The sequence below is a fragment of the Lemur catta genome, chromosome 12 (genome assembly GCF_020740605.2).
Source record: "Lemur catta isolate mLemCat1 chromosome 12, mLemCat1.pri, whole genome shotgun sequence".
Classification (NCBI taxonomy): domain Eukaryota; kingdom Metazoa; phylum Chordata; class Mammalia; order Primates; family Lemuridae; genus Lemur; species Lemur catta.
Genome location: NC_059139.1, coordinates 26,808,583 through 26,820,780, shown reverse-complemented (window position 1 = coordinate 26,820,780; position 12,198 = coordinate 26,808,583). Strand labels below are relative to the sequence as shown.

At 36.2% G+C, this 12,198-nt stretch overlaps 1 pseudogene; it reads right to left on the bottom strand.

Moving 5' to 3' along the window:
- Window positions 1-11,453: 11,453 nt before the first annotated feature.
- On the bottom strand, window positions 11,454-11,632 carry LOC123648768 (annotated as a pseudogene).
- Between the last annotated feature and the right edge of the window lie 566 nt (window positions 11,633-12,198).

The window sequence follows — 12,198 nt, the reverse complement described above, 5'->3', positions numbered from 1 at the left end:
CACAAGACCTTTCTATTTTTTTTTTTTTTTTTTTTGAGACAGAGTGTCACTTTGTTGCAAGACCTTTCTATTAAGATTTCCTAGATCATCAGCCTGTGAGAGAAACAATGAAACAGTAGAGAGAAACCTGCAAAATCACTGAAATTTTGTCTGGTATTAGTGCTTGAATTTTAGCTCCACCTCACAGTCTTACACACATATACTTTTAGTCCCATTTCCTGGCAGAATGAGGAATGTGATTATCAGTACTATTGATTCCCCAGAGAACAGTCACTCTTGCTGAAGAGCATGTGTTGGTAGGCACATCTCCCCTTATCAAGAGAGCTGCTGCTCCTTAAGCTCAGGAAAATCTGGAGAGAACCCACTGCATTTTCAATCGGAGTCCAATGGATGAAAAAAAAAAAAAAAAGAATACACTACACTCTGTCCTAAACTGAGGACATATTCCACATAAGGTCTGTTGTGGGTTCTTCACGGACCTTTCTCTGCCAGAGGCCATGATCAATCTCTTCCTTGGAAGGGATAAAGGTGAGCCTTCTACTACCACCTGTTGGGGCACCAGACATCTTCCTTCTCCATGAATATATAGGCTAGTCTGTTTCTGTCTTCTGGGTTGATCATTCCTCTTATCTACAGTTTCTCATTCTAATAAAATACCAAGATCTTTCATGTTAGGTCTGTAAATTAAGTTTCTCACTTTTTGGAAGTCCTTTTAATGTGTAGTTCTATAAACTGCCAAACTATATAATAAATACCTATTTATTGAATAAATGAATAAACTCTGAAGTTGCATCAAGAGAAAACACTATAATTCCTCTTCATTTTTTCTGGGATATTTTCTCAAACAAATAACTGAGTCTTTTGTTCAGGATCCTTCTGAGACTGCAAGACAGGGCAGTTTTGCAGCATTACCTGCCAAGGTGAGATATGGAGCAGGGAGGTTTACTCTCCTACGTACAGACCCATATAGTTAACTCCCCACTGGATGCCTCTACCTGTGTATCCAAGAAAAATATCTGAAACTTAGTTTGTGATATAATTTCTTAATTTTCTATCTAGTATCATATATTTGTATATTCTGCACATCTAGGTTATAGGCAAATGTGTTTTCTCAGTTACTGCAGCCAAAAACCTTCTGCCATACTTGACTCCTCTATTTCTTTCACATCCTGCAACTGAAATCTGTCAACAAATCCTGTTATCTCTATCTTTAAAAAATATCCAGAAATTGATGACTTATTACCATCTCCATTGTCAAATCACCATTATCTCTCACCAGGATTATTCCAATAGTCTTTTAAGCTGGATTTCTTCTTCTACCCTGCTTCCTTATGGTCTAGTTTGAATAGTTGTTAGAAGTCCTGTTAAGATATGTCAGGTCATATCATTTTCTGAACAAAAACCTTTTAATGGCTTCCCAACTCACTTGTAATAAAAGCCAAAGTCTTCACAATCTGGCTTTCCTGCAACTTCTAAGAATTTACCTCCTGCTACTTCACACCCTTTTCACTCTGCTTTAGACATACTAGCCTCCTTGCTGTTCTTTGAATGTGTATGGTACATTCCACAGATCTCTTGTCCAACCATCCACAGAGCTCTTCTCCAATCATCTGAAGATGAGGGCTGGCTCCCCCATATTGCATCTGACCCCCACTTCCTACTTACACACACATCCTGCTGGGATTTCCTGTTTAATTTTTTTCTCATAATAGGTGTTATGAAATCAACTCAGTTTGAGTTGTGTCCCCAAAAAGGGAAGTCTTAACTTGAGGTACCTGTGAATGTTATCTTATTTGGAAATAGGGTCTTTGTAGTTTTAATTGAGTTAAGATGAGATTATTAGGGTGAGCCCTAATCCAACATGAACTGCATCTTTTTCAGAAGAGAGAATCACCAGGAAAAGACAGACAAAAAAGGAGAACATATATGATGAGAGAAACAGAGATTGGAATGATGCAGCTACAAGCCAAGGAATGCCAAGGGTGAACAGTCACTACTGTGACTATGAAGCTATGAAATGGCAAGGAAGGATTCTACCCAGAGTTCTAGAGGGACCATGGGTCTGCTAACGCCTTGATTTCAGACTTCTACCTTCCACATTTAGAGAAAATATGATGCTACCACATAGGAAGTCATCTATTTGGGCTTCAACTAATGCTGACCACGTAACGTGCCCAGACCAGGTGGTGAAGAGTGCTTATGTACTAGATGAAGAAAATACTGATGTATCAGTTGGACTTCTACCACAGAGAATTCATGAGTTATGAATAAATCTTTTCAAAAATTTACTCATCTTTATTTCTTCCTCATACTGTCAGTTTTAATAGCTTTTAATTTTTTTCACAGCAGTCAAAGGGTCTCAATAACACTATGCCTCAAAGGAAAAAGTCTTAATGTTTGTAATACAATATTCTATGCAATATTGAATTCTGAAGCTAAACATGTTAGAAAAGCAATCTACATTCTACAGATCATTCTTTAGAATGCTTAGGAGCATTTAGAATGGCACACAAAAGAAATCTCCATCACCCAGGAAATGCCCTATATCTTGTCCCCAGTCTGTTAATATAAATAGAAAATGTTAAAGGAGGAAAAATTAAGGAACTGAAAATGTAAGAAAATGAGTATTCCTAAGGCAATATAGTGTAATGGTTTGAAGAATAGACTTTGCAGTTAGACAGAACTGGATTTGAATTCTGGTTCCAAAACTCAGTAGCTGTGAATGGTCACTAATTGCTAATCCTAGATTTCCTGGCAATAATACCTACCTCAAAGTGTTGTGGGTTGTTAATACAATAAACTTGGAAAGTAGCTCAATGCTCAGCAAATGGTACCCATTATTGCTATGTCAGCCAATGTGATTGCTACTTGTGAGATTTATTTTAACATATTGTGAAAGAACATCTAGTGAGAGAAAGACTCAGCTCACTGCTTTAGAGCTGCTCAGAACCTCCTTTCATCCCATGATCTGAGTGTGCTTGTTGACAGTAACTATTATTGTGGGAAAGGAATCGTTCATAGCCTTTCTGATTAACTACTGTATCACTTCCTGTCATCATCCTTTTCATCTTACTTGACTATAAATATATAATCTAAAGATCATTTCACTTGAAATAGCTTCTTTGATGATGATATTTTTAAAGTGTTTTTCAGACATTCATTAATTAGGCAGATCCACCCATTTTTCTAGAGCCAATCACTAAGAAACAGTTTTGGGGAATAGAAAATTCCCCCTGATTTTCTAGAGGAGACAAAGAGGCAGCTTCACAAATTTAAAGGCATCATGTAGAGGAGGAGAAAGGTTATTCCAGGGGTTTAACTTATTACTGTTGCCTTACTGATTTTTTTCTTTGAAAGTTTCCTCAAAAAACTTTTGCCAAATGCCTGAATGACCAGTGTCCATAATGTAAGAATTAGTCCCTCTGGAACCTTAGTTTCCCTATTTTAATTATCTTTCTCTTTGAGACCTGGTATCATGACTTCTGATTCCCCAACATTGCCTTCACCTCTCTTATTTCATATTATACTAAGGAAAACTGTTATCTAGATGAGCATTCAATTTTCCCTTTAACCAGTAGGACTGGTGATTTGATAACTGTAAGTTTAAAACTACCTGACTAAAGGAAAACATCAACTTGTAAATTAACCAGGAACTTGGTTGGTTCTGAGTTTCAGCTGGCAATCTGAACAGGGAGCTTGGCTGTCAACAAATGAGGCATGTTTTAATTAAGATTTTTGTTACATCATGACAACACATAATGATGGTGTAGGTCTTGGAGATTGTACACCAGGTGCTTAGTCAGGCTGTCCTACCAGGGGACTCTTATCAGAATCTGACCTTTGCCATATGGAAGATGATGAGAAAGAAAATGTGCTGTGATCCTTGGCTTGCACCGTGGTTTATAAACCAGATTCTTTGAAATTGCAGAAATATTTATTAATATTTCTTCAGAAATATTTATTTTTAGAAAAGAAGCATGAAATCATTGCTGTGCCCTCTGAAGGGAATCTACACTCCAAAATTGTGTGTCATGCTCCTCACTTTAAGTCTCTACTCAAATGCTCCTTCCTTTGTGGCATATAGTATAACCTTGTCACTGCATTTTATATATCTTTAGGGTATCTGTTGTCTGTCTTTCCTGCTGGAATGTGAATTCTATGAAAGCAGGGGCTTGAGCTAGTTATTGTTCCGTCAATAACAGTTGAATGAAAGTTGAATAACTTTGAAGGAAAGGGTAGAAAGGCAGACTTAAAGACACATGATGTAAAATAAGAAAATGGATACAGCTAGCTGGTCTGAGGGTTACTGGGCCTAATTTCAAAGAATTTTGTGAGAACCTGACTCTTCTTGTAAGAGTCTAGTTTCTGTCTCTATGGTGATGAGAAGCAAGAATAATCACAATCTAACAAGAATCCTAAGAAACTCTTGAATTTAGCCAATATTTAACCTCTCAGCCAGGGTGACCTACCTCCTATTCTCCGCATCATTTTTCTCACCCCAACCAGAAGAGAGAAGAGTCAAGATAGGTAAACATCAGGGAGTAAGGGAAGGGTGGGTACTGGGAGTGTTGGGGCTGGCAGGGGTTTGGGGTGAATGGCAGGTGTTGAGACTTTCACTCCTTGCTGTGGCTGCAACAGCAGCCGGATACATCGGCAAGTAGATCACTCCTCTGTTCTCCTTGACTCCTCCCCTCCTTTCTCATTCTTAAACTTCGTATGAACCTTCCTGTTTATCTTTCCCTCATTATAAGTATCTTCTTTTCCATTCTGCCTTCATCAATAACACAGCGGATGACCTGGCTTAGTTATTGGCTCTGTGGTTGAGAGGTTGGGTATAAATCCTTCTTTTTTCCAGTTTGATTTTTCCAGTGAGTGTTAAGAATGGAAGAAGTTTTAAATGTATTTTTTAAAAGTGTACTTATGCTTCTCTTTGTGCGTCTGCTTTTAATAAGTTTGTTGCTACTGCTAGCTTTAGTGAAAAAAATAAGATGATGATAATGATAGCTACCATTTTTGAACAGGAATATTCTAGGCATAGTACTAAGTGTTATGTATGCATTATTTATTTAATATTCTCAACAACAGAGATTGGTGTTAGTATGAGCTCAATTTTACAGATAAGAAAACTGAAATTTAAGTTAAGAAACTTGCTTAAAATCAATAGCTAGTAAAAAGCAAAGCTAGTGGTTCAACATATAAAATATTACCAATGTAATACACCACTTAACAAAATGAAAGATAAAAAAGCCTAAATATCCCAATTGACCTCGAAAAGGAATTTGCCAAAATTCAACACCCTTCCATGATAAAAATCACTCAACAAGCTGTTTCAAAACAATAAAAGTCATATATTAAAAATCTACAGCTATACTATAATTACTGGGGGGAAGCATGAGAGAAATTTATCAAATGTTGCTAATATTCTATGTGTTGATTTAGGTGGTGGTTTCACAGGTATATACATATGTAAAAACACATCCAGCTGCACTGTCAACATTAGTGCACTCTATGCACTTTATTGGATATATATTTTATTCCAATTAAAAAGTAAGAAAAGTTAAAAATTAAAATTCAGTGAAAGCAAATAGTTTTAGTTAAAAGAACATAATCAAACAGGATGCAATCATAAAAGACAAGTCAACAGGTAGATGAACACAAATTCCAAATTCTCAGACCTCATGCAGACATGGGCAGACCACCAGGTTGCAATGCTGTGCTGAAACAGCAGGCAGCATGTACTGAGGTCTGTGTAGGATTTAGGTTCACTAGGAGTCAGCTAACCTCCTGGGCAGCAGCCTTCAGAGGCAACAGCCTTCAAGCTCTTGTCCAAGGCTCAGCTGATACCAAACGGGTGCTAATATCTCAAAGAGAGCAGAACACTGAGCAGCCCCAGGCAGCCCAGCTGAACTTGCTGTAGTCCGTTAGCTTTTAGCAATCAGAATAGAACTTTGAACATTTGTTTTTCCTTTTTCCCACCAGTAGACCTTTGGAGGATGACTCAGGCATGGACTGACACAGAATAGGTGCCTTTTGTCCATTACCCACAAAAAAGCAGTTCCATTCTTTTTTTTTTGATGATGATTGATTTTTCAGGGCAGGGTCAACAGAGTACCACTAGGTAATCTATTTAAGAACATTTAGAAAACTATTTGTAATTCCTCATGATGGAGGGCTTTGTTGAAAAACTGAAAGAGTATTTTAAACCTAGTGCTTGGATTTTTAAACATATCCTCAAACTTTGCTATGTAGAATGGATGAAATTAACAACCAGGGAGCCCTGTCTAAATCATTGCTTTATGTGGCTCTAAGCTTGCTCAGTGTGGCTGCTGGCCCAGATACTGAGCTGAACCAAAAACACCATCATAAACTTGCTGTCTTTGGTATCATAAACTATAATGGCTGAAATAATAGGTCTGTTTGATAGTGGCCATCTCAGACTCTTATTCATCTCAAGCTGTAAAAGGAGGCACATTAGAATTTGTGGTCACATATTGACCTATTGAAACCTCATAGATTGCTTTCAAAAGCAAGTCAGATAGTGATTTTTAGGTATGACGTGCTGTAAAGAGCAATTGAGGATTCCAATTGCAGCTCTTTGCCCAGCACAGATTCATAATTATTACTATTTTATTTGTATTGGATTTCTCAATTTCAACATGCTTTTATACACATTATCTCATTTGATCTCAAAAACATCCGTAAGGTATTAATAGATACCATATCCATTTGAGGACCATTCAAAGTCATCCAATAAGTGGAGGACTTGGGACTATAGCCCAGATATTTCAGTTATTTCACTCCAATTCCTGTGCTTGGTGGGACTTGACTTTCACAAGTAAAATCTGCAGCTGTTGAGTTCTCAAATCTAAGAGTTTGACCTAGCAAGTGCCCTTTCCCTCTCTCCTATATTGTCACAGAACTCTGCAGCTCCTGACACTTATACAAAAGGTATTCATCACACTACTCTACGTGGTAGGTTGTACAAGGAACATGGACCACATGGAGATCTTGTTATCTTTACCCAAATTATTAGACATCTGTGACCAAAATAGGGGTCTCTAAAAAGAAATAAAGATAAACAAAGTTCTACATTTTGCTTTAGGTTTAGAGAATGTCAGATAAACTTTAATTAAATTATAGCTGCTATATTAAACATCTGGGAAGTGACAGTAATTGTTTATAAATTGCAAAATATAGGACCTAACTCTAAGAAGGAACTCAAAGAATTTTTTCTAACTCTTAGAAAAAAGTTTAAGTTTTCTATAAGCTCATTCAGCATCTGAAGTGATTAATAGAACTATCACTATTTCTTACACTGTCCATATTACTTTACTGTATTGTTTTATTAAGTCATAATTTACTTTCAGCAAAGTTCCTTTTTTTAATGTTTAGTTCTGCAAATTTTGGCTAACGCACGCAGCTGTATAACTACCACCACAATCCAGAAATAGAACAGTCCCATCACTTCTCCAAATCTTATACCATCCATGTTTTATGACTTTCTACAATTACCTAAAATATATTCACAAACCAAGACATCCACGAACATAGAAGTTAAGTAAGTATATGCCAGATATATGTATAGTCGGGCATTATTTGTCCTAAATTTACAGATTGGGATATTGAGGCCCAGGAAGGTTGTTACGTTCTGAATGTTTATGTAACTCCCCGCCCCATCCTAAAGTCATGTGTTGAAACCTATTCCCCCATGCGACGGTATTAGCAATGGGGAGTGTCTGTAAATACAGATGAAACTTCCTTTGCTCACCTGCCAGGGACTGGTACCGGTCCTTGCCCAGGGGTTGAGACCTGCAGTGTTAGAGAACAGAATTTACAAAACTGTACTGTACTTGTAGAAATGATAAATTCCACAATTCTGTGATTCAAGCTGGAACTTGACCATAAAGAATGCCTAGTTTTATCAATGGGCAAGCTATTCTAGATTAAAACCCCACAGGGGTAAGGGGATGATTAATCAGACAAGTAAAATTTTGCTACTTATAGCATCATCCAACTGTGTGTATAGCAAGCATCATTATATTTTAACATGCTGGGAATACTCATCTTGAATGAATGTTAGTCAAGAAAAATTCCCTTTTAAAGGATTGCTACTGTGGGATCTGCTCTTGTTTTCCAAAGCTGCAGAGACATGCTGAGAATTCAAAAAATATATACACTGCACAATACTTAATAAAGTGCTATAAAGTGCTAAAGAAGCACAGTTCCTTGCACATTAAAAAATGCAGTAAATTTTTCTGAAAATTGGATTTAATATGTGTTTTTTTCTTCTTAGAACCATATATTACTTACATATTTTCATTAGATCCATAATAGATTGACATGATAAAAATAATTAAGTGAAAAATTATAGTCATTGGATATTAATAGAAAAAGGAGATAGGGAAATTTATAATAAAAGTAAAACTCAGAGGAATTCAAACTCATGCCATTTGCAATTAAAGCACATATTTAAGTCACTAGGTTATTCAACCTTGGCATACTAGCTGAGCTAATTTATAGGTATTTAATTAACTCCATAGGGTGAAGTCCCCTGTTGTTGCTTTTTGAATATAATATCAATATTGATAATTATAAAAGTAATTTAAAATACTAAAGGAGCCCTAAGCGAATATGGTAAAACCCATTCTCTCTTAGATCCTAAATCGTCCCTATTAGGTTGCAAAATTGACAAAATATTCAGCAAGAGCTTTACTGAGGAATTTCAGTGATGGGGGACGTGTATGGAGAGGGACAAAAGGAAGATGAAACAAGATTCCTTTCTTTTGTTGTTTTCTTTGTTGGTGACTGGCAGTGTGTGTATGTGTTGGGGGGCATCTATAGCATGTCCTGTTTACATATTGTAGTCTTGGCTGAAAGTAACATAGGACCCACAACAAGAAATGTCATATTCTTTAAAAGATATAGACCACTGACAAATCAGTCAGCCTCTAAATTAATAATACATTTTTCAATGTATTTTTTTAAACTTCTCTTTTTTTCCCCACTCTCTACGCAAGCACTTTCCCCTCTATAAATTTAAAGGGCATTACATGCCTTTTCCCCCTCCTTTTTCTTTAGAACTGAGTTGATTCTGGAGTTCTCCCAAGAATCCGCCTACATAAGCTACAGTACTCAGAGGATTATGAAAATGTTTGTGTTCCTCAACATCAAAGAACAGCATTGTTGAGTTTAGGGGAAAAACTCTGCTGATAAAGAATCCATTAAACTCTAACTTCATATAGGAAGTAATAGAAATGTAAAAAGAGGTATTAATTGATCATATTTACTGAGCACTAATGGACAGAGCACAGTGTCTGCCTGTACAATTTGCTCTAAGCTTCATTCTGCCCGTCTTTGCAGAGTAGGGTGCAAAATGTTCATTTTTTGCATTGTCTTGAATTGAAGGCTGTGATGGCTAACAAAAGTTATAGAGAAATTGCCAGTAAATATGTTTTTAAAAGAATAAAAACTTTCTTGACTAATCAGAAATGTGTACTTGAAGTCCAACACTGTAGCTAGCTACTGCAACAACCAAATCAGAGGAGAAGGTACAAAAAAAGAATCTCCCAGAAATTAATAACTAGTTCTTTAACTAAAAGTAAATTTCTTATCCTAGAATTTAATCAAATCTCAGTGAACTTTGCCACTTTCATCCTCTCCTTCTTTCTGTGAAAACAGAATAATATAAGCTTACCCTGAGAAGGAGAATGTGGAAGTCAGATATATGGAATGCCATTGGTAAAGAGAATCAGCTCTATTAAATGGAAAATTCTGAAGCAACCACTTCAAATTTTGATCATCCAGCTGTAGTGCAGTATGTTCAGAAATATTTATAATAACTGGTGGAAGTTAAAGCCCATTGCTTAGATTTATTAGGCCAATGTCGATTGTCCCAAACCAGATCACATTTTTTCATGCTTTGTTCCTTCTCACCTGAAGTTTCAGCAACACTTAGTTTTCTGACACTTGAAATCCAAGAATAAACTGCTATAAGAAATTAAAAAGTGCATATATGACAGGAAACTTGAGAATAATAGGTACTCAGTAAATCATCTCATTATAATAATTGCTTGGAATATGTAATAGGTCCAAGCTGCAATATTAAATCTGTGTCAAAAGGCACTGTTGTCTAACGCAAATTGTTCTCTATCATAAATTTTATTTGTTTATAATTTAGCTTATATAAAGTGAATCAGACATGTAAAAATTTTCTCCATATATATGCAAATAATTAGGAATATTTTTGCTTATCTAAAAGTTTCTTTTAAAAGTATTACTTGTAACTCTCAAAAAACTAGAGTTTTAATTAATAAAAAGTACCAGCCATCCATCATGTTTCAGTGAATGCTTAAGAAAGAAATTATTCTGACACTTGTTAAAAGAATAAGGAAGAATTTATTCAAGACTACTGTAATAGGGATATTGCAGTATAGAGGGAGATTGGGCTCAACTCTGAATACAGCAAAGATAGCTGGGGATTTATAACCAATAGGCAGAATAAAGGGTAAGTGGATGAACAGAATAAAGGGTAAGTGGATGGAGTTTACATCAAGGGTGGGGGCATTCTTGCTAAACTGACTTAGCAAAATTCTTGTTCAAGAAGACACTTCTCTATTTTTATAATTGAGGTATAATTTGCACACTGTGAAATACACAGATCTTCAACATACAGCTTGATAAGCTTTGACAAATGTATACTACATTTTGACTATGATATAACCATCATTCAAATCAAGATATAGAACGTTCCCATTATCTTAGAAAGAATTCTCATATCTTTTTATAATTAATCTCCCTCCAGGGTAACTGTTCTGATTTTTTTTTCTTGGTGGTTGGAATTATTACGGCTATTTTCACAACCACATTTTACTTTTATTTATTTATTTTCAGCATATTATGGGGGTACAAATGTTTAGGTTACGGGTGGGGCGTAGAGGGGGTGGGTATATACTCACCTAATGGGTGTGGTGCACACTGTCTGGGGGATGGACACACTTGAAGCTCTGACTTCAGTGGGGCAAAGGCAATATATGTTCTGATTTTTTCCTTTAATATTATTTACTCTACCTGAAACTTTGTACCCTTTGACCAATTCTTCCCCATCTCTCCCCCAACCCCCAGTCTGTGGCAACCACCATTCTACTCTCTGCTTCTATGAGTTCTACCTTTTTATATTTCACATATAAGTAAGATCATGTGGTATTCGTCTTTCTGTACCTGGCTTATTTCACTAATCCATGCATCCATGTTGTTGCAAATGGCAAGGCTTACTTTTATAAGGCTGAATAGTATTCCAGTGTATATATACCACATCTTCTTTATCCATTCATCCATTAATGTGCACTTAGGTTGATTCTGTATCTTGGGTATTGTAAATAGTGCTAAAATGAACACAGGAGTGCAAATATCTCTTCGACATATCGAATTAATATCCTTTGGATACATACCCAGTAGTGGGATTGCTGGATCATATGGCAGTGCTTTTTTTTTAGCCCCACTACCACAAATTATGCAGTGGAGTTTCCCACATTTGGGGAAATCGTGGGGGTCAGCACATCCAGAGTGCAATGGATAAGCCTCGCCCTGGGAAACCACCTTTGTGTTCATGGTATCTCCCCTGCCAGGTAAGTATGGCAGTTCTACTTTTAACTATTAGAGGAAGCTCCACACTGTTTTCTATAATGTCTATACTAATTTATATTCCCATCAACAGTGTGTAAGGCTCCCTTTTCTCTGCATCCTTTTTGTCTTTTTGATAACAGTCATTCTAACAGGTGTGAGGTGATATCTCATAATTTTAGTTTGCATTTCTCTGGTAATTAGTGATGTTGAGAATTTTTCATATACCTGTTGGCCATTTGCATGTCTTCTTTTGAGAAATGTCTATTCAAATCTTTTGCATATTTTAACTGGATTACTTATTTACTTGCTATTGAATTATTTGAGTTCCTTATATATTTTTGATATTAACCCCTTGACAGATGTAAGGTTTGCAAGTATTTTCTCCCACTCTGTAGGTCATCTCTTTACTTTGTTAATTGTTTCCTTTGCTGTGCAGAAGTTCCTTAGTTTGATGTAATCCCACTTTGTCTAGTTTTGCTTTTGTTGTCTGTGCTTTGGTGGTCATAAAAAAATCATTGTTCAGATTGATGTCAAAAAGCTTTCCCCTCTATGTATTCTTCTAGTAGTTTTATAGTT